At 30.5% G+C, this 24092-nt stretch overlaps 1 pseudogene; it reads right to left on the bottom strand.

Annotated features, from left to right (window-relative positions):
- Positions 1-10678: 10678 nt before the first annotated feature.
- Positions 10679-24092, bottom strand: part of LOC114287472 (ABC transporter B family member 11-like) — a 29931-nt pseudogene continuing 16517 nt past the window's right edge.

Below are 24092 nucleotides of genomic sequence, written 5' to 3'. Positions count from 1 at the left end.
TATTTAAAATTTGGATGGATAATTAATTGATGGTTTTAAAAGATAAATATTAAGTTCAACTTGAAGATAAACTTTAAAAAGATTAAGTTGAAATATATGAAAATTCTATAACAAACTAACAAAAGATAAATATTGATCGTTAAAAAAATTATCTTCTTTTTTGGGATATTTATATCCCAATCTTAATATTTTTATTTAAATATTTTGTTATTTTTTATTTGAATTTTCATTTTGCAGTTCAAATCTAAATAGTTATATTTTTATTTTTTGTATATTTCTTCATCTCTATTTTTTTTTATTTAACTCTTTATATTATTGTGCGGTTGAAATTTGAATAGTTATCTTTTTAATTTATTTTACTTTTTATATTTTTATCTCTACCTCTTTGTTGTTCATATCAAAATATTTATCATTTTATTTAAATATATATAATCCTTTTGGCTTTTGCGATTTAGATAATTGACAAATGATTAAAAATTAGGAAAAGTGGGAGGGGAGACTTGAGAAGTGACACATAGGAGAGAGAATCCATAAGAATTTAGTATTAATATTTTGAAAAATTCTCATACTTCACTATATTTAGTATAGATTCAAAATAAAAAAGAATAATATGTGACAGAAGGAGAGAAAAATATAAGTAAATCAAAACAAAGATTTAGATAGATATGTTTTTCATAGATAAAGATTAACAAATCATATCTTTATTTAAATTTTATTATTTTAATTTTTTGTAAATCAATTATTTAATCTTTATCTTTATCTATAGGCCACGAAATTAATTTTTATGAATTATTTATGAATTATTTATATGTTTATTTATCTATAAGTCATGAAATTAATTTTTTTAAATAATTGTTTTAATTTTTTTCTTTATCTCTAGGTCATGAAATAATTTTTCATAAATTATTTATGAAATTTTATATGTTTATCTTTTATTTTTTTAAATCAATTTTTTAACCTTTATCTGTAGGTCATGAAATTAGTTTTTATAATTTATTTATCAACTTTTATAAGTTTATTTACGGGAAGAAATTTTAAATTATCTATAAGTTGTGAAATTAATTTTTTTAAATTAGGTATTTAATTTTTATCTTTATCTATAGAACATGAAATTAATTTTCATAAATTATTTATCAATTTTTATATGTTTATCTATATGGAGAAATTTTGAAATTCAAATCTTTATCCATAAACCATGAAATTAAGTTTCATTTTAATTAATCAAACAAATAGAAAATAGAAGAAAATAGAAAATATGAAAGACAATTAAAGAGGGTTGCTACGTAGGAAAGAGAGAGTTTTAAAATTATGAGAATTTAATAATGAATATTTAGAGACTTTTTCCAATACAACTATTACAAAATGAAGGGCCAAAAAAAAAAAAAAGAGTAATTTCATTTTTTTAAATCAATTTTTTAACCTTTATATGTAGGTCATGAAATTAATTTTTATAAGTTATTTATCAATTTTTATAAGTTCATTTTTGGGAAGAAATTTTAAATTATCTATAAGTTGTGAAATTAATTTTTTTAAATTAGTTATTTAATTTTTATCTTTATCTGTAGACCATGAAATTAATTTTTATAAATTATTTATTAATTTTTATATGTTTATCTATATGGAGGAACTTTGAAATTCAAATCTTTATCCATAAACCATGAAATTAATTTTTATTTTAATTAATCAAACAAATAGAAAATGGAGGAAAATAAAAAACATGAAAGACAATTAAAGAGGGTTGTCACGTAGGAAATAGAGATTTTTAAAATTATGTGAATTTAATAATGAATATTTAGAGACTTTTGCCAATACAACTACATTTGATTGAAACTTTAAATTATCTATAGGTTGTGAAATTAATTTTTTAAATTAGTTATTTAATTTTTTTCTTTATCTGTAGACCATGAAATTAATTTTCATAAATTATTTATCAATTTTTATATGTTTATCTATATGGAGGAATTTTGAAATTCAAATCTTTATCCATAAACCATAAAATTAATTTTCATTTTAATTAATCAAACAAATAGAAAATGGAGGAAAATAGAAAATATGAAAGACAATCAAAAAGGGTTGCCATGTACAAAAGAGAGAGTTTTAAAATTATGAGAATTTAATAATGAATATTTGGAGATTTTTTCCAATACAACTACTACAAAGTGAAGGGCAAAGAAAAGGAGTAATTTCATTTTTTTTAAATCAATTTTTTAACCTTTATCTGTAGGTCATAAAATTAATTTTTATAAGTTATTTATCAATTTTTATAAATTCATTTTTGGGAAGAAATTTTAAATTATCTATAAGTTGTGAAATTAATTTTTTTAAATTAGTTATTTAATTTTTATGTTTATCTGTAGACCATGAAATTAATTTTCATAAATTATTTATTAATTTTTATATGTTTATCTATATGGAGGAATTTTGAAATTCAAATTTTTATCCATAAACCATGAAATTAATTTTCATTTTAATTAATCAAACAAATAAAAAATGGAGGAAAATACAAAACATGAAAAACAATCAAAGAGGATTGCCACGTAAGAAAGAGAAAGTTTTAAAATTATGAGAATTTAATAATGAATATTTGGAGACTTTTGCCAATACAACTACATTTGGTTATATATATAGTATAGATTTATTACTTAAGTAATATATATATTATGATATTAAAATTTTTATTATTAGTTATCTGAATTGCACACGCATTGCATGTGCCACCTACTAGTTATTATTAAAGTGAACTTGGTATCCATGAAATTACTTCTCTCTTTTTGTCAAGTGATCCTTTCTTCTTACACTAGGTGTCAAATTCTTCATCTAAAAGGAAAAAAATAAAAAATAAAATAGTTAAAAAATAAAATACTTAAACCTAAAACCGTTCAGTTAACTTACTAAAGAATCCTTTCATCACTTAAATAATATAAAAAATAAGTTACCAATTCAAAATTAAAATATATATTTTAAACACACCTATCGGGTGGGCTCACATCCTGTGCGTATATATCTATATATATAAGAACTACTTAGCTATTTGAGATTCATTTTTTCTTTCTAATTTTGCCTTTTCGTTTTGAATAATTTACTAATGGTGGCCTATAGATTGAGTAAAGGTTTTTTTGTAATTACGCAAACATTCTTGGTCAATTATGCAATAGGTTTTTTCATAATTACGCAAATATTCTTGATCAATTATGAAACAAATTTTTACATAATTATGCAAACATTATTGGTCAATTATGCAATAAGTTTTTCGTAATTACATAAACATTCTAAGTCAATTATGAAACATGTTTTTTCATAATTATGCAAATATTTTTAGTCAATTATGAAATATAAATATTTTTATTTGTTAACAAATTACAAATACACTCAAAAAAGTTATTTAAAATATGAATCGGTCTTATAATATTAGAAATTATATCTATCGTTTGTTTTAAATTTTAATTTAACACAATACTCATGGGGAAAAAAATAATTCTTCTATGTAATAATAAATTATCAAAATTATTTATTGAAAAATATTTCTCATATCATTAAAAATTGTTAATTGATTTAATGATTTATTTATTAATAAAATGGTTAATTGAAAAATATTTTTCAAATCATTAAAAATTATTAATTTAGTTAATGATATATTATTAATAAAATTTGCCATTTGTTATGCAAGTATGATTTATGTATTAATAAAATTAGTCATTTGTATATATATGTATTTCTTTCTACTTCTTTATTAGTTCAGTGAATTATTTTAGTAGTTTTTTTTAGATAGAAGAATTATCTTAGTATTTATTTATATTTATCTGTTGAGAAAAGCTATATACTATTTTTTTGTAAAAAATTCGAAAGAAATGTTAAACACTCATAAATTCACCCAAAATGATATAGTAGAATTTGAGTCTACATCTGAGTGTATAACAAATCAAAAAATGATACATGTCATACGATGCAATTCTATCATATATCTAATAATTTATTCTATTCAATTTCATAGAATAATATTTCAATTTTTTAAAAATTATCAAAATAAAAAAACTTAAATATACTGTGATAATATCCCGTTCATTACACATGCCTTCATAAACTAGTATATAAATAAGGGCAATTGTTAACTTGATCAATTAAAGCAAATGATCAAGTCTGATGGCTTCAATTTAATTTAGTTATTTCACTAATGCTATGTTTGATTGAGGGATTTGGAAAGAGATTTGAAAATAAAAAGAAAAAAGATATGTGAAACTAAGTGAAATGTAGGTATATTTTATTCACATTTTTCCTACTTTTTTTTCCTCCTTTCTAAATTTCTTCCTAAATCTTCCCACTAAACATAGCGTAAATAACTTATTCCCCACCATAAAATGCTTTGGCAAGTTAGTTAAAAGTTGATTTTTGGACTTTTTTAAAAAAAAAAACTTAAATAAATAGAAAAATGATATGACTCAAAATAGATTAAAAGTTTACTTTTAACTTTTATTCAAATTCTTAAATTGAGCCAAATTTAATTATGTAATTAAAATAGTACATACTTTCGGAACTGTTACTACTATAATTAATATCATTGTGGTTTCATGATACGGTTCATTAAATCTTTTAAAAGTATGTGTATATACACTACAAAAAAATTAAGATTTTAGAGATCAAAATTTAGAAAGAAAATTATTTTTTAGGGACAAAATATTTTTGTTGCCAAAAGTGTCGTTATTATATTTTTAGTAACAAAAATTGGACATTAGTGATGAATTATTATCTTTTTAGGACCAAATTTTTTGTCCCAAAAAATAAACCATTTTGAGACCAAATTATTTTGTCCCTAAAAGTGTATTTATTAGTGACATTTTAAAATTTTGTCACTAAAAACCTTATTTTTGACTTTTCGAGATGATTGTTTAGTGACTGTCTTCACGACGATAGAAATTGGTTTCTAAATGTCTTTTGCAACAAAATTTTCACTTTTAGAGACAAAAAAATTTGATCTTTAAAACTCTTAAGCAACTCCAACCACACTCTCTACTTTTCATTAGTTAAAGTATGAAAAAAGTACGCTCTTTATTTTACCTAATTACTTTAGCTGTTATGTTCTCCAACCACACTCTTTATTTTAGCTAATCATTCAAACTAACTTAATTAATTTTTAAAACAAAAAATACTAATTGCTGATATTTTACTAATATAAATTTGCAATAATAATAAATTTGCCCATACAAACATACAAGACCTGTAGAATGAGGAGAAAAAAAATACAAAATACAAAATAAGTTATTTCGTAATTCTTCAAACAGAATTGAAAGAGCATTTAAAATTGCTACATACACATATACATATATAAAATATATAAAATCCCAAATCCAAAACATAAATATACAAAAATTCAAAATATATACATACATATTTATTTGGAGAGCCTCTGGGGTTTTTTAATTGTAGCCACCAAAAAAGTAGGATGGTAAAGTAGCTAGTCTAATAGCTAGTATATTAGAACTCAAAATTAGAATTATATTGACTAAAATACCTAATAAGCCTTTTTTAACTAGCCTCTTGAATGTTGGAGTGATATATGTATACCTACAAAACAGTACACAATATTGATGCTTTTTGAAAGAGAAAAAATTTACTGGTAAATTGCAACGGTTTTCAAACAAATGAAGGCAAATAAGAAATGGTCACTATAGACATGTATAATAAATCCACAGAAATCATAAGAAATGGTCACTATAGACATGTATAATAAGTGCTTGTTTGGCATGTGCTAAAATATACTATTTTAACACATTATTCTATTTGGATCAAAATCATCTTGTTTGGCATGTGCTTAACCCATATATTACGTTTTTTCGTAAAAAGTCAAAATGTATACTAATCTAACACTTTCCAAACAACCCCACAAATAACCCCACAGAAATCATAGTAGAGAAAAAGAGAGAAAGTACCTTTAGATATCCTGTTGATAAGAAAGACTTGGGGGGTAATGGTAGCAAAAATTCGGTTTAAGTCCAATTGACAGTGATTGATCGCCAGACTTAAATAAATTTTAAATAAACACAAGAAAATTAGACTTTGTGGTTGAGTTCTATGTCTTAAATAGATTAAGGACTTCTCTGGAGCTAATTAAATAAAGAAGAAATAAAATAGAACAAAAAATGTATTAATTCGAATAAATTGTTATTTGTCACTAGTTATAAGAACTTTAAACAAGGACACAGAATTGAATAAATACAGCAATCGACAAAAAGAAGAGAAGTGGGAGTTGGGAGAAAACTACTAGTTTAATCTACTTTTAAAATAACTAATTTAGAACTACTCCTAGATAACTCTTCACGAGTGTGGTTGATGGTTGTTGATTATCTTTGTATCTCTCTTGGTCTATTCATAGACTCAGTCACATGAGAGAAAGAGATAACTTAAGTCCACGATTTTCTAAATAAGCTCATGATTTTCTCAACATTATCCATATCCTCTATGTTTGATAGGAACCATTTTGCATATTTGGTGCTTGATTTGATCTTGACTCATTGATCTCAGTAACTATTTTTGCTAACTTTTTGACCGTCCATTTAACATGTCATTATGCCACGTTCATAACACATCTGTCATGCTACGTTAGCATGCCTGTCGACAGAAATAATAATAATAAAAGCAAATGTGGTTAAGGTCATTCTTTGAAAATAGTTTATGATTTCAATCAAAAGACCATTATCGAACTTGGCCATAATGAATATGCCACAATTGACAGAAAAATAAAATGTGGTGCAAACAATGCCTCCCTTATTTAAATGGATTGAAGAATGAAATCCAATTAAATGATTTATAAAGCGGTTTACCACAATCGACAGAAAATATTTTATAGTACAAATAATTCAAATTCTTGAAGAGTTATATTATACCCATAGTAATTTTTAATCTATCACTATCGATTGGTGAATACTTCATCTTTGGCTCTGTTGAGTGACATAACAAAGAGTCACATCCCTTATTTTTAAAATAAAAAAATTCTCTGTTAGCCACATTTTAGCTAATTAAAGAGAATTCAATACATATAGCATTTGTCAACCATTGTTGTTTTTCAAACCATGTTATGAAAAATAATTTTTGGTGTGATCCACAAATCCAAAGTGGATTTTGGATCCCAAAACTCACATAATTTAATGTTCTGAAAAATTTATAAATTTTGACACTTTGAACAATGCAAAAAATTCACATTCAATAAACGTGGGTTCATAATTTTCAGCCATCTTTGACGTAAAATCATGCCCCCAAGTTCATAATTTTCAGCCATTTTCGGCTTAAAATCATGCCTCCCAAGTGAATTTTCATCATTTTATGATAATTTTTTAACATTTTTCGAGAGAAGAAGTTGTTCTTCTTTTTTAACCATTAATGGCTTGTTACTTTTTGTCACGTTTGGCAAAACATCATACTCCCAAGTGAACTTTTATTATCATAATTCTTAATATTTTTTGAGAGAATGGGTTGTTTTTTAATTTTAGTCATTAATGGCCTATGAAAATTCTCCAAAGTCATATTATCTTTATGACTTGGTGCGCTAACCCTTTAAGCCACATACGTTGGCTCTTTATGAATGATTGACTTTTCAAAAATATGTGTATTAACCGTATGAGCCACGTTATTTTCATATCTTAATTTTTCATTGGCCATTATGCCTTCTAATTTTTGCTTCCAATATATAATTTCTTCATCAATTAGAAAAATTTGGCCTTTAAGTTGATGAATTTTTTCATCATAGTAATTTAAATCTCTTTGTGTCAAATAATACGGAGATGATGAAATTATTTGAAATCTTTACCTATAGAGAGAATTAAGTTCTTCTTTTAGGGCTAAAATTTCACTTCCGCACCAATAAATTTCATACTCGGTCATGCCATTTTGTTGACAATAAGCGGTAGAACCACCACCATAACATTGGCAATTTTTAGAATGTGAGGCATTCCACTGATAATTTGTTTCCATGGGAACATTGCTACTCCACTGGCAGTTTGTATCCATAGGTGCACAAGATGTAAGCATACTTGTTGAAGGCATGATTTCATAAGAATATGTTTGCTTCTTCATCATCATCACTCCAAGTTAAAATGGTCTCACTGGGCGTGCTAATTTATGTTAGCAAAAATTCGGTTTAAGCTCAATCGACAGTGATTGATTGACAGACTTAGATAAATTTTGAATAAACATAAGAAGATCAGGCTTTGTAGTTGAGTTCTCTGCCTTAAACAGATTAAAGGCTTCCCTGGAGCTAATTAAATAAAGAAGAAATGGAACCGAATAGAATATGTATTAATCCGAATAAATTGTTACTTGCCACTAGTTATAAGAACTTTAAACAAGAACAGAGAATTGAATAAATACAGCAATCGACAGAAAGAAGAGAAGTGGGGGTTGGGAAAAAAACTACTAGTTTAATCTACTTCTAAAATGGTTAATTTAGAACTACTCCCAGATAACTTCTCACGAGTGTGGTTAATGGTTGATTATCTTTGTATCTTTCTTGGCTTATTTATAAATTCAACTACATAAGAGAAAGAGATAATCAAAGCCCACGATTTTCTCAACAAGCTCATGATTTTCTCAACATTATCCATATCCTATGTTTGATAGGAATCATTTTGTAGATTTGGTACTTGATTTGATCTTAGTTTCTTGATTCTAGCAACTAACTTTTAAATTGCTGCAATTTCTAACTTTCTGACCCTATATTTAACATATCATCATGACACGTCCCTAACACATCTGTCATATCACATTAGCATGCCTGTCGACAGAAATAATAATAATAAAAACAAAACATGCCTGTCGACAGAAATAATAATAATAAAAATAAATGTGGTCAAGGTTATTCTTTAAAAATAATTTATAATTTCAATCGGCGGATCATAATCGAATTTGGCCATAATTAATAGGTCACAATCTACAGAAAAATAAAATGTAGTGCAATAGGTAATTAAAGTTTGCATTGTCTACTGGAAGATGAAAAAAAGTTCATATGTAGAGAGAGAGATTGTGAATTCTGCAGATGAAATTAAATAAAATAAATAGGAGATTTCATATTAATTGAGTTTGATAGTGAGAGAGAAAAGGCCAAGGGAATGACCAAATCTACGTTTTTGGAGAGTTCACTGTAAAGGCTTAACGTTTGTTGCGACCTTGCCATTTTATGTGGCGTATTATTAGTTTTTTATGACGAGATCAAACTTTATTATATTTTTATTTTTATGATTCATTATTTCCTCAATCATAATTTACTACTAACTTTTATTTATTTATTTTTATTTGTAAGACAACCGCAGGTCCACTGCCACAAATCTTATGCTCAGGTATCCTTAAACAAATCCAAATTAAAGTTGTTGATAAGTGGGGCATTGGAGGTGATAGTGGTGCAAGTCGCGTCATAATTGCGGCTCCATTCACATTAAATTAAATTAATGACAAATTTTTATGACGTAAAATTAGTCGAGTCGAGTCGAATGAAAAATTATTTATATTTAGCTTAAAATTTATTAAGTTTTAAAATGTGTTTTAACTTGTCTTGTTTGTTTATTGTGTTAATCTTAAATAAATTTTAATCAAGTTGAGTTCGAATAACTTTATTTTTTATAATGTAATATAATCGAGTTGAACTTAGTATAGACTGATTATTTAAACTTGATTTGAAAATTTAATAATTTTTTAAATATGTTTAAATTTGACTTATATTTAAATTATGAATCAATATCAAACAAACTTTTATTAAGACAAACACTAATCGAACTCAAGTGACTTATTTAGTTTTGTAAGAATGTATTAATATGGGATGCACGTCCAAAAGCACTTTTGTGCCTTAATTTCCTTCTTCATTTTTAGTAATTTATAATTATTGACAAAAAGTTGTTATGCACACTCCAAAAATATACATATACATAGGCGAAGCTAAGTCTATTATAGGGGGTGTGAATGTAATTTATTTGTCAAGTTACGTTACATAATAAATAATTAATAATGGTGTCAAAAAAAAAAAAAATAAAAAATAACAGGGTGTCGTTGGACGGAGTTTTCAGATGTTACGGCACAACAACTTCTCTCTCTTTTTCTTTTATTTTACACAGGAAAAAAAAATGAAGATGTTTTAATATTACGAAAGCATATCAAAACGCTTTAAAGGGAAGGAAAACATGGAATAAACCATGAATAGCAGAATAGTTTTTTTTTTTTTTTTTTTTTTTTTTTATCAGTAAAGAGAATTTATATTAGATGAGGTAGAGATACAAAAAGTGTGATTTTGAAAGCACGAGGAATGGAATCAATCTCCAAACCCAACCTACCCTAACAAAACCATCACACATGGGTTGCCAAGGAGCCAAACCCAAGAATCCAAAGCTAAAACATTAACACCTAATCAGCAAAACTAAAGACACAAACAGAGACCCAATAAATAATGCCCTTGACAACACAGTTTTCTTTCAGCACTTTTTCACCTTCAAGGATCTGACAGCCTCAATTCTATGCAAGAAATCATCAACGGTCGGTGAAGTAACCATCTCTAATTTTGGATTTTACCCAAAATGCAGTTTTGAGTTTAATCATTTCCACAACCTCATTCCACCTCAATTCTATATTTCTGAATATGACAATGTTTCTTGAATTCCAAAGGGTCCACATTATTGCAAAGAAGATGGTCTCCCAGATTGGCCTCTCAAAGTTGGTAAAACCTGAGCCAAAGCACCATTCAATTAAACTTTGAAAGTTACCCGGGCCGGGCACACCCACTGAATTCCCCACCAATTTAAAATTTGACACCTTACCTTCCAAGAGATGTGGCAATGAAGTAGTAGATGCAAAGCTGTTTCCTCCTTAATGCCACAAAAAACACATAGTAAGTCTGATGAAGGAGATAAAATACTCCACCTTATCAACAAGTCTCTTGTGAGAATTCTTTCCAAGACTGCGTGCCAACAGAACAGTTGAGTCTTTGAGGGTACAAAAATTCTCCATACCGTCCCAATAAAGCTCTTAACTTGTCCATTTCCTTGACCCTTGCCCTTCTCAATCAAATAGCATAAAGACTTGACTGAAAAAATTCCATGGTTTTCCCCTTTCCAAATTAAACAATCCTCTGATCCCCTCGAGATAGAGCTCATACTCACACTCTGCACAAGGTTATTCCAGACCGCATGTTCCCACTGAAAGAGATTTCTCCTAAAATCCAGTTTCCAACCACTACCATTTGCTTCTTCACCCCTACAGAATATTTCGTTCACCACGGCATCCTTTTGACATGAGATTGAAAACAGTCTAGGAAACAACTGTTTTAGAGGTTCACAACAATCTGACCAGAATAGCTTTAACAATATAACTAAATTAAAACTTTGAAATAATAATAAAAATGACAATCTAAGCGCCTTTTATTATGGAATTTGATCGTTTGGCTCTCTGGGCAATTTCAGGTCAAACTATCAAATTCAAATCATTTTGAGCTCGTCCATCAAAATGACGCTCATTCTTCAGACTAAATGTTGGGATTTTTTTAGCCTTGAAGCCACACACTAGATATTTTTTTCTGTCTCTTACATGTTACATCCCTATAGCCCTCTCAATCTCACACCTCTAAAATTCTCACAACTTCTCTATTTATAAATAAATCGTAGTAATTGTAATCTCATATAATTAATAAAACCTACAAATATTATATTCTTAGTGAATTTCGGACTCCACAACCTAATTAAAATGCATGTAAAACACCCATAACTATATGTATCCCAGAGAAATATAAGACACAAACCCAACAATAAAATACTCGACCTATACTTGACTTCCATTGATCCAAGAGCTCATAGAACTCTGTTGCAACTTGTTCCATGACAGGTCCTATATGTACACATAATGTAATGCGAAATTCATAAATGTAAGAGGTGAAAAAAAATTGTGAAATTCATTCATTCATATATATAGCAATCCTAATGTATAAATGATGTAAATTATGGGTTCCATATACTTTAATGCAATGCTAGCTTTTTAAGTGGTAACATCTTATGTGTTCTTCAGCTCACAGACAAGCTAGGCAAAACCCTTTATTTTCATGAATTTTGAACCTTTGTTCTGAAAGAAAACTTACACATGACAATCACAACTCTTAAAAGGAAAAAAGATATACTAAAGTGAAAATAGAAATGTTCTTAGTAATTGCAATCAAGTAATAATTGAGCAGAAAAGGAGCTCATGATAAAGAGAAAGAGGACAACAACGAACCCATCTTATGCTAATGGGGAAGTAGCTGTTGGAACAATCTTCTGTGTACAAAAAAATAAATTGAAACTAAATCAAACATATAAAATAAATAACTTATAAAATTTATTTTATCGAACTGAATGAAAATTAAAAGATCAAGTCGAGTGTGTGACACTCTGTCCTTAAGACAGATTCGCCCCGCTTCGGTGCTTACGAACATGTGGCGTCTATCTCCCAGGATACAATGATCTTCACAAATTGTAGTAGCACTCCAAACTATTTGTTCGGCGAACTAGAACTTGTGTTCTATACTCTCTTTAATTTTCCTAAAAACTAATATGAAGAATATATGCAATAGAGCAGAAAATTAGACAGCAAAAAAGTAATTTTCAGACTGTTTTTCGGATCACCAAACTACTGGAATTAAACTGGTTTTTATAGGCAAAAAATCTTGTCCGAACAGGTGCTATAAAAAATTGAACAGATATGAAATAGTTTTGAACAGATTCAATTCAAATTTTGAACAAATCTTCAAACAATTTGGCAATTTTAAAACTGCTTGAAACTGCTAGGCAGTTTTCCCAATCTGTTAGACAGTTTGAACCTGTTGAACTGTTGGAAAATGGACTGAAAATCGGGTACAGTTCTGGATAGAAAATTAAATTCAATTTTGGCACAAAATTTGAATTCAATTTCATTAAGAATTTTTGGAAAAAATTCAAATAAATTTTGTCCAAAAAATTAATATAAGAATCGACCCGACCCACAACTCATACCCGCGCCCGGCACGGCATGGCTCGGCTCGGCTGGTCGGGCGGTGGCGGCGCGCGTGTGTGTGGTGGTTTGGGCTAAGGTTCAATTTGTCTATAACTCCTCCCTTCTATAAACTTGGGGTGCCCCTTAAGGCCTAACCCAAGTGTTGTCACCTTGAACTTATATACACATATAAGTTCTCTTCAAGTTCAATATGGGACAAGCCTTATAAGAAAACCCACATTTAATTCTTTAAATATCCATTCAACGAACTCAAAAACGACGTCAAGTTCCCATTCACTCATAAATGATTTTGACAAACCGTCTTCACCATGTGACTTGCCATGCGACAAGGAACGCGTCACCTCTTTGGACTCACCCCAAAAGACGTGTGGGACCCTCTCTATTTTGGGCTCAAAGAAGGCCCAAAAAAAGCCTATAAAAACCAAATTTTCCAACAATCCCCCATATGAATGGAATTTAATATTCTGCAAAGGATAGGTAGCTTTTGGCTTTGAACCTTCTTTTGTGAGACACTATCAGATTTACTAGCTAACCAGTGAACATGATGTCTTGAACTGTTCAGCCATTTGTATAAACCAAGACAATAGAACTCACACAGCATATTACCAGACACAGTTTAATTCTCACTATTATGTTCATTTTGGTCTTGAACAACCTGGTCTTTCATGAGTGCTTCTAGCCCTTCACAAATCTCATAGAACCGGCCCAGTTCACACTCATATAGGTGATTCTTATGAAGAGTATCCTGCCATACTTCACTAGGTATACCTAGATATAAGAATTATTAAAAGTATTACTTAACGTAAAGCGCTGCAGACATCACTATTTCATCATAGAAATGGGTAGGAGTTTGACTCACCAGTGATCCTTATGAGTCATACACAACTCGGTTGTCCCTTTGAACCTAGATCTTGGGATCTGCAGTCAACTAGGTTGGGTTGTCATTATGGTAACTCTTATTTAACAGGCTTAAGCCCATTTCCCTTGATGAATTCTCAACTAGCTCTTTTGCTAACCCTTTGGTTAGTGGATCTACTATGTTGTCTTTAGACTTCACATATTCAATGGAAATAATTCCATTAGAGAGTAGTTGTCTCATAGTGTTATGTCGACGATGAATGTGTCGTGATTTACCGTTATACATATGACTTTGTGCTCTACCTATTGCTGATTAACTATCGCAATGTATGCATCTAGCAGGCACCGGTTTTGGCCACATTGGAATATCTTCAAGGAAGTGGCGAAGCCATTCTGCCTTTTCCCCTGCTTTGTCTAAAGCTATGAATTCTGATTAGACCTAGCAATGCAAGTCTGTCTGGAAGATTTCCAAGATACAGCCGCACTACTAAGAGTAAAGACATCCCCACAGGTGGACTTTAAGTCTTTAGTATCCAATATCCAATTTGCATCACAATACCTTTCAAGTACTGTTGGATATCTAGTATAATTTAGCCCAATGTTATGAGTAAATCAGAGATATCTTAGAACTTTTATAATTGTTTTCCAGTGTTCTACTCTTAGGTTACTCGTATATCTACTTAATTTACTTACTACAGAAGCTATATCCGAGCGAGTGCAATTCATCAAGTACATTAAGCTTCCAATAATTTTGGCATACTCTAATTGAAAAATATTTCCTGTGCATTCTTAGAAAGAAACAAATTAACATCCACAAGTGTTCTAGCAAGATGATCATCATCTTTGCTGAATTTGTCAAGTATTTTCTCAATGTAATGAGGTTGTGACAAAGCATAACCTTCTGATATTTTGGTAATTTTTATACCAAGAATTACATCAGCAATGCCCATGTCCTTCATGTCAAAATGTTTATTAAACATTTTCTTGGTAGTTTTAATCATGTCATTATTACTACCTATGATGAGCATATCATTCACATAAAGACATACTATAACATATTTTTTGTCTATGTTTTTAATAAAAACACATTTGTCACACTCATTAATTTTAAATCCATTTGATATCATTGCCTTGTCAAATTTCTTGTGCCATTGCTTTGGCGCTTATTTTAAACCATATAATGATTTAACCAATTTACACACTTTCTTTTCTTTTCCTGGAATAGAAAATCCTTCTGGTTGTTCCATGTAAATTTCTTTATCTAACTCACCATTTAAGAAAGCGATTTTCACATCTATTTGATGAATTTCTAGATTCTACAAAGATGCAATAGCAATTAGCATTCTAATGGATGTTATTTTAGTAACCGGCTAGTATGTGTCAAAATAATCAAGACCTTCTCTTTATCTATACCCTTTGACCACAAGTCTTGCCTTGTATTTGTCAATTAATCCATCCGCTTTCATTTTTCTTTTGAAAATCCACTTGTACCCAAGAGGTTTATAACCTAGTGGCAGATCCACCAATTCCCAAGTGTGATTTTGTAGGATGGATTCAACTTCACTATTGACAGCTTCTTTCCATAAAGCAGCCTCGAAACTGGACATGGCTTCTTTAAAAGTTAAGGGCTCATTTTCTAACAAAAACGTTAGAAAATCTGGACCAAAAGATTTTGAGGTTCTAGCACGTTTACTACGTCTAAGTTCCTCTTCCTCATTTTGATCTATCTCTTGCTCTTGTTTTTGATCACGTTCTTGATCTTGACTAGTAATAGCATCATAAAATCTTTTATTATTACTAGTCTCTTGTTCAGTCTTATTTGGAAATACATGTTCAAAGAAAGATGCATTCCGAGATTCAATAATAGTATTTACATGCATTTCGAAATGTTCTGATTTATAAATCAAAAACCGATATGCACTACTATTTTTGGCATAACCAATGAAAATGCAATCAACTGTTTTAGGACCTATCTTAGTCTTTTTAGGACTAGGAATAGCTACTTTAGCCAAACACCCCCACACTTTTAAGTATTTGTAGGATGGTACTCTCCCATGCCACATTTCATAAGGTGTTTGATTCAATTTCTTTCGGGTTACTTTATTAAGTATATAATTAGCAGAAAGTATTGATTCTCCCCACAAGTTCTGAGGTAATTCAGAACTTATTAACATGACATTCATCATTTCTTTTAAAATCTTATTTTTCCTTTCAGTAATTCCATTTTGCTGAGGTGAGTAAGGAACGGTGGTTTGATGAATTATTCCATGTTCTTTACAAAACTCACCAAAAGGTGATTCATATTCACCACCTCTATCACTTCTAAGTTTCTTAATTTTCTTACCAAGTTGATTTTCAACTTCACTCTTATATTAAATAAAAGTTTCCAAAGCTTCATCCTTGGTTCGAATTAAATAAACATAACTATATTTAAGTCATCTATAAACGTGATAAAATATTTTTTCTCACCTTTTGTTTGAATTGTTTTAAAATCACAAATGTCACTATGAATTAATTCAAGTGGTTTCGAACTTTTTTCAATTGAATGAAAATGAGTTTTGGATAATTTTGCCTCAATGCATATTTCACATTTATGATTTGAATCAATGTCAAATTTAGGTAAACATTCCATATTAATTAATCTATGCGAAGATTTATAATTAATATGTCCCAGTCTACGATGCCACAAATTCGAAGACTCAAGCAAGTAAGAAGAAGATGTATTTTTATTAATAACAGAGGGTATAACAGTCATTACATTCATTTTGAAAAGGCCATCAGACATGTAACCTTTTCCTACATATATCCCGTTTTTGGTAAGTACAAACTTGTCACTTTCAAAAACTAGCCTAAACCCATTTTTACTCAACAAAGATCCGGAAACAAGATTCTTGTGAATGCCCGGTACATGCAACACATTGTTGAGAGTGAGTTCCTTTCCAGATGTCATCTTCAAAATAATCTTTCCTTGTCCTTCAACTTTAGAAGTCGAAGAGTTACCCATAAAAAGTTGTTCATCATTGTCCACCATTGAATAAGATGTGAACATCTTTTTGTCAGCACAGATGTGGCGAGTAGCACCAGTGTCCACCTACCATTCTTTAGGATTTTCGACAAGGTTTGCCTCAGAAACAACTACAGAAAGATTTATGTCATCTACACCATTGGAAATATTATCCACTTCGGTCATATGGGCTTGAGCAGGCTTCTTACTTGTTCTTCTTTTGCTTTTGTCTTTGTTACAACAATCTTTGGCCCGATGTCCTTCTTTGTCACAGATCTAACACGTGCCATTAAACTTGTAACTTTTAGTTTCCTCCCATTTAAAGCCTTGTGATGAACTTTCTTTAGAAAACTTCCGTTTCTTTGTTTTTGGAGCATGTTCCACCAAATTTGCCTTAGACTCCATTGGATGCTTACCAACCCGTTTTTCATAATTGTGGTTGTCCTCTTCAATCCTCAAACGTACAATCAATTTCTCTAAAGACATTTCTTTGCGCTTGTGTTTGAGGTAGTTCTTGAATTCCTTCCAACCTTGTGGTAATTTTTCAATTAAGGCTGCAACTTGGAAGGATTCGCTAAGAGACATTCCTTCTGCGTGAATGTTATGTAGAATGAGTTGGAGATCTTGAACTTGGCTAATCACAGTTTTAGAATCAACCATCACAAAATTCAGGAATTTGCTAACCACAAATTTCTTTGAGCCAGTATCTTCTGTTTTGTACTTTTTCTCCATAGTGTTGTCTTGATAGGACTGTAGACATTGTATAATGTGTTGTCAAGTCCGTTCAAAATGTAGTTCCGGGAAAGGAAATCATCATGTTTCCAGGCATTGACCGTAGTAACCACTTGCCGGTCAGTTTCATCATCTTTCAGAATAGGAGCATCCTCGCGGAGAAAGCATGCCAGGTTTAGAGTTGTAAGATAGAACATTTTCTGTTGCCATCTTTTAAAATCAGTTCCTAAGAACTTTTCTGGCTTCTCATCGTGATTGACTGGCACAGTCATAACAGGAGGAAGGGTTGGCGCAATTGCAGCCACGACGCTAGTACTTGTTTGGGTATTAGTTTGACCAGTTTCAGTAGCTATGCATTCTAAATTATAAAACAAAATTATGATTAGAATTTTATACTATACAGAAAATTTAACCAAAACCCTATAATTAAATTCTGTAAAAATAAAAGAAACAAGAATTGCAACTTTTATTTTTAATTAATTTGGAAATAAAATAAAATTTTATTTAACCAAATTGATTCCACACAAAAAATTAAATTTCTGTAACACTTCAATAATTAAAATACTGAAACAGAATTTTAATTAATGAACACTCATAAATAATTTTTGAAAACCAAAATTAATTTCTGACAAAATTTCACAAATAAATATTTTGAATTGTTAATGACACCAGTATATTACTACTAATTGTCAAAGAAAATAAACAGTATATTACTACTATCTGTCAAACAGTTTTGCCAACTAAAATATTATTTTGTAAAATCACAGAAAATAATTTCTGTAAGAAAAAGAAAGAGAAAAAGAAACAAACGAAAAATCCTGTAAACAGAATAATTCAAATCTGTCTTAAGATTATTGAAACAATCTTTTGTGTAGAATAAATAAATTGAAACTAAATCAAACAAATAAAATAAATAACGTACCGAAATTATTTTACCTAACCGAATGAATAACAAAAAGATCAAGTCAAGTGTGTGACACTCTATTTTTAAGACAGATTCGTCCTGCTACGGTGCTTATGGTTAAGTAGCCTCTATCTCCCAGGATTGTGCGTAGAGGTACAAAAGAGGCATAAATGCCATCCTTCACATTGATCAAAGCATCATGCTTTCCTTTCTCTGCAATGACTCCATTTTTTATCATAGCAATTAAATCTGCATTTTTAATTGTGGATAGCCTATGAGCCACCACCACTGTTGTTCCATCTACCATTACTCGATCCAATGCATAATGAACCAACTTCTCAGATTCAGTATCAAGAGCACTGGTGGCCTCATGTATATTCATAAGTATAACCTTTTACTTTTACAAGTGTGTTCTTGTATAATAATAAAACTAGTTTTAAATAATTTTATTTGTAAAATGATGATATATTGCTTGATCTTTGAGTAAGTTGTGATTATGTTGTGAATGATGACAAAATTCATGAAAATTGTGGTTCCAAACTGAACCTTACCACGTTTTTCTGGTTCGGTTTGGTCCCAAGATTTTCGTGGGTAGGTTTGGTTTCAAATTTTATGGAACCGTAGGTAATGATTTGGTCTTGGTTTACTTCAAAACCGAACCATGCTCACTCGAGATACTGCTGGTGGTGGGTTTCTGGTTTTTTCTTCAAACCCAAGGAGAACTCGTATCCCAACTTGTTTAAATCAAATTTTAAATGGGTTCGCAAGACGCAATCCATTTAAACTTATTATAGGTTTACCATTTCAGATTAGGTTTTCCACCTCTAATAACTCAAAAATTAGGTACTACTGCAGAAAGGGGAGGGATTCAGCCTATTGAAAACCACTGATAAACTCGTGAGCATTTGCCAATTTTGTTGCTGATATAATTTCTACCTCTGTTTCATTGCCTGCATTTTCATATAAAATGTTGGTTCGGATGGTTTCATTGAATAAGAAGGTTTCTTGGCTAACCAGCCCCATTTGCTGCCTTAACCATTTTAACTGGAACCTGTGGATTTCAACTCCATCTAGGGCAATCTGACCTGAATTAGGATCATAATATCTTTGCAACAGAAATATTACTGTTGATTTCCCGCACCCACTTTCTCCAACCAAAGCAACAGTCTGATAAAATGAAGCTTAGATTGTTAGTTTTGGATGTTCAAATTTGAAAACTTGTTCAAAAGCTCGCCATCTAAAGCTTCGGAAGCAGGACATGAGAATCAGTTAAGAAATGCTATATGTGAATGGAATTCTTACCTGGACACAAATTGAGTTTCATCACATCAGTGTTGGAAAATTGGTTTATATATAAGGCATATTTTGGGCCAACTTTGAGCCCAAAATTGAGTGGGCCCCAAACGTCTTTTGGGATGGGTCCGAAGAGGTGACGTGTTCCTTGCCACGTGGCAAGTCACACGGTGAAGACGGAACGTCAAAACCATTTATGAGTGAATGGGAAGTTGACGTCGTTTTCGGGTCTAACATTAATTTTTATTTAGATAAAATTCTTTTGAATTTTTTCAATAAAAATTATTGTGGGAATTTAATTTAATTCTAAAATTCAAATTTTGAGTTCCTAAGTGGTTTCCTAAAATTTGTAATTGTGAGAATTTAATTTAATTCTAAATTTAAATTTTAGGTTCCTTATAAGTTTCCTAAAGTTTGTACCTCTTTATTTATTTATTTATTTCAATAGTTTAATATATATATTTATTTAGTTTAATATATATATATATATATATATATTTATATTTATATTTATATTTGAAATAATTTAAATAATAAATGAACCTATAGTTCCAAGCTGTGCGTTTGACCAACGGACATTTTTTGAATTTTGGTTCAACCGCTAGAATTAATTGAATACAACTTTTGCACCTATTCTGCTTTGTCTAAAGGCACCTGTTCATTAATTTGGTTGCACCTGTTCGGAGACTTGGTTTGCCTATAAATATAAATCCTTTTCTAGCAGTCCGAGAGGATCCAAAAATTCAGTCTGAAACTGTCTCATTTTGCTGTCCAAATTATTTTTGTTTGCATTATTCTACATTCTAGTTTTAGAATAAATTAAAAGAGAGTATAGATCACAGGTTTGGTTCGCCGAACAAATTTATTTGAAGTGCTTCTATAAATTTGTGAAGATCATTGTATCCTGGGAGATAGACACCATTCAACCGTAAGCACCATAGCGGGGCGAATTTGTCTTAAGGACAGAGTGTCACACACTCGACTTGGTCTTAATTTTAATTCGGTTTGATAAATAAATCTGGTATGTTATTTATTTATTTTGTTTGAATTTATTTCAAGTTATTTTATTTACACAGAAGATTGTTCCAACAATCTTAAGACAAACTTCGAATTATTCTGATTACAAAATTTTTCGTTTGTTTCCCTTTTTTCATTCTTCGTAAATAATTTCGGAAGAAAATTACTTTCTGTGAATTTACAAAATAATATTTTGGTTGGAAAAATAAATAGTGATTATATGCTATTTGACAGATAGTAGTAATATACTGTCTCTTTTCTTTGACAACTAGTAGTACGATACTGGTGTCATTAACAATTTAGAATATATTTTTGTGGAATTTTGTCAGGAAATTAATTTTGATTTTTTAGAAATTATTTTCTGAGTTTTCATTAATTAAAATTCTGTTTTCAGTATTTTAATTATTGAATTGTTACTGAAATTAATTTTCTGTATGGAATTAATTTGTTTAAATAAAATTTTATTTTATTTTCAAATTAATTGAAAAATAAAAGTTACATTCTTGTTTCTTTTATTTTTACAGAATTTAATTCTGTGAATTTGGTTTAATTTTCTGTGTAGTGTAAATTCTAATTATAATTTTGTTCTATATATTAGAATTGATGGCTACTGAAACTAATGCCCAAACAAGTACTACTGTGGTGGCTGCAATGACGCCAACCCCCTCTCCTGTGGTGACAGTGCCAATAAATCATGGAGAAAAGCCAGAGATGAAACCGACCGGCAAGTGGTTACTGCGGTTGATGCTTGGAAACATGCCGATTTCCTTTGCCGGAATTATGTCTTGAACGGACTTGACAGCACATTATACAACGTCAACAGTCCAATCAAGACAGCAAAGGAACTTTGGGAATCGTTGGAGAAAAAGTACAAAACGGAAGATGCCGGCTCAAAGAAATTTGTGGTTGGCAGATTCTTGGATTTTGTAATGGTTGATTCAAAAACTGTGATCAGCCAAGCTCAAGATTTCCAACTCATCCTGCATGACATTCACGCAGAAGGTATGTCTCTCAGTGAACCCTTTCAAGTTGCAGCCTTAATTGAAAAATTACCAAAAGGCTGGAAGGAATTCAAGAACTACCTTAAACATAAGCGCAAAGAAATTTCTATAGACGAGTTAATTGTGCGTTTGAGGATTGAGAAGGACAACCGCAATCCTGAAAAGCGGGCTGGTAAGCTTCCTATGGAGTTTAAGGCAAATGTGGTGGAACATGCTTCAAAAACCAAGAAATGAAAGTCTTTTGGAGAAAGTTCATCACACGGCTCTAAAGGGGGGGAAAATAAAAAGTACAAGTTTAATGGCAAATGTTACATCTGTGACAAAGAGGGACATCGGGCCAAAGATTGCCGTAGCAAAGGCAAAGCAAAAGAAGAACAAGCAAGAAGCCTGCTCAAGCCCATATGACCGAAGTGGACAATATTTCCAATGGTGTCGATGACATCAATCTTTCTGCAGTTGTTTCCGAGGCAAATCTTGTCGGAAATCCTAAAGAATGGTGGGTGGACACTGGTGCTACTTGCCATATCTGTGCCGACAAAAAGATGTTCACATCTTATTCTACAGTGGATAATGGTGAACAACTCTTTATGGGCAACTCCTCAACTTCCAAAGTTGAAGGACAATGAAAGATTGTACTCAAGATGACATCTGGAAAGGAACTCACTCTCAACAATGTGCTGCATGTACCGGACATTCGCAAGAATCTTGTTTCCGGATCTTTGTTGAGTAAGAATGGGTTTAGGCTAGTATTTGAGAGTGATAAATTTGTACTTACTAAGAATGGGATGTATGTAGGAAAAGGTTACATGTCTGATGGCCTTTTCAAGTTAAATGTAATGACCGTTGTATCCTCAGTTATTAATAATACTACATCTTCTTCTTACTTGCTTGAGTCTTCAAATTTATGGCATGGTAGACTAGGACATGTTAATTATGGATCTTTGCGTAAATTAATTAATATGGAATGTTTACCTAAATTTAACATTGATTCAAATCATAAATGTGAAGTTTGCGTTGAGGCAAAATTATCTAAAACTCCTTTTCATTCAATTGAAAGAAGTACGGAACCACTTGAATTAATTCATAGTGACATTTGTGATTTTAAATCAATTCAAACTAGAGGTGGACAAAAGTATTTTATCACTTTCATAGATGACTATACTAGATATAGTTATGTTTATTTAATTCGAACCAAGGATGAAGCTTTGGAAACTTTCATTCAATATAAGAATGAAGTTGAAAATCAACTTGATAAGAAAATCAAGAAACTTAGAAGTGATAGAGGTGGTGAATATGAATCACCTTTTGGTGAGTTTTGTAAAGAACATGGAATAATTCATCAAACCACCGCTCCTTACTCACCTCAACAAAATGGAATTGCTGAAAGGAAAAATAGGACTTTAAAAGAAATGATGAATGCCATGTTAATCAGTTCTGGATTACCTCAGAACTTGTGGGGGGAAGCAATACATTCTGCTAATTATATTTTAAATAAAGTATCCCAAAAGAAAATAAATCAAACACCTTATGAATTGTGGCATGGAAGAGTACCATCCTACAAATACTTAAAAGTGTGGGGGTGTTTGGCTAAAGTGGCTATTCCTAGTCCTAAAAAGACTAAGATAGGTCCTAAGACCATTGATTGCATTTTCATTGGTTATGCCAAGAATAGTAGTGCATATCGATTTTTTATTCATAAGTCAGAACATTCCAAAATGCATGTAAATACTATTATTGAATCTCGGAATGCATCTTTCTTTGAACATGTATTTCCAAAGAAGACTGGACAAGAGACTAGTACTAATAAAAGATCTTTTGATGCTATTACTAGTCAGGATCAAGAACATGATCAAGAACAAGAGTTAGATCAAAATGAGGAAGAGGAACTTAGGCGTAGTAAATGTGCTAGAACCTCAAAATCTTTTGGTTCAGATTTTCTAACATTTTTGTTAGAAAATGAGCCTTTAACTTTTAAAGAGGCTATGTCCAGTCCTGAAGCTCCTTTATGGAAAGAAGCTGTCAACAGTGAAGTTGAATCCATCTTGCAAAATCACACTTGGGAATTAGTGGACTTGCCACCAGGTTGTAAACCTCTTGGGTACAAGTGGATTTTCAAAAGAAAATTGAAAGCGGATGGATCAATAGATAAATACAAGGCAAGACTTGTAGTCAAAGGTTTAGACAGAAAGAAGGTCTAGATTACTTTGACACATACTTGCCGGTTACTAGAATCACATCCATTGGAATGCTAATTGCCATTGCATCTCTATACAATCTAGAAATTCATCAAATGGAT

This window comes from Camellia sinensis, chromosome 6, assembly GCF_055761805.1.
Source record: "Camellia sinensis isolate YWXY chromosome 6, ASM5576180v1, whole genome shotgun sequence".
NCBI classification, from domain to species: domain Eukaryota; kingdom Viridiplantae; phylum Streptophyta; class Magnoliopsida; order Ericales; family Theaceae; genus Camellia; species Camellia sinensis.
Note: the sequence above shows the minus strand (reverse complement) of the source record. Positions and strands in the feature narration are given on the sequence as shown.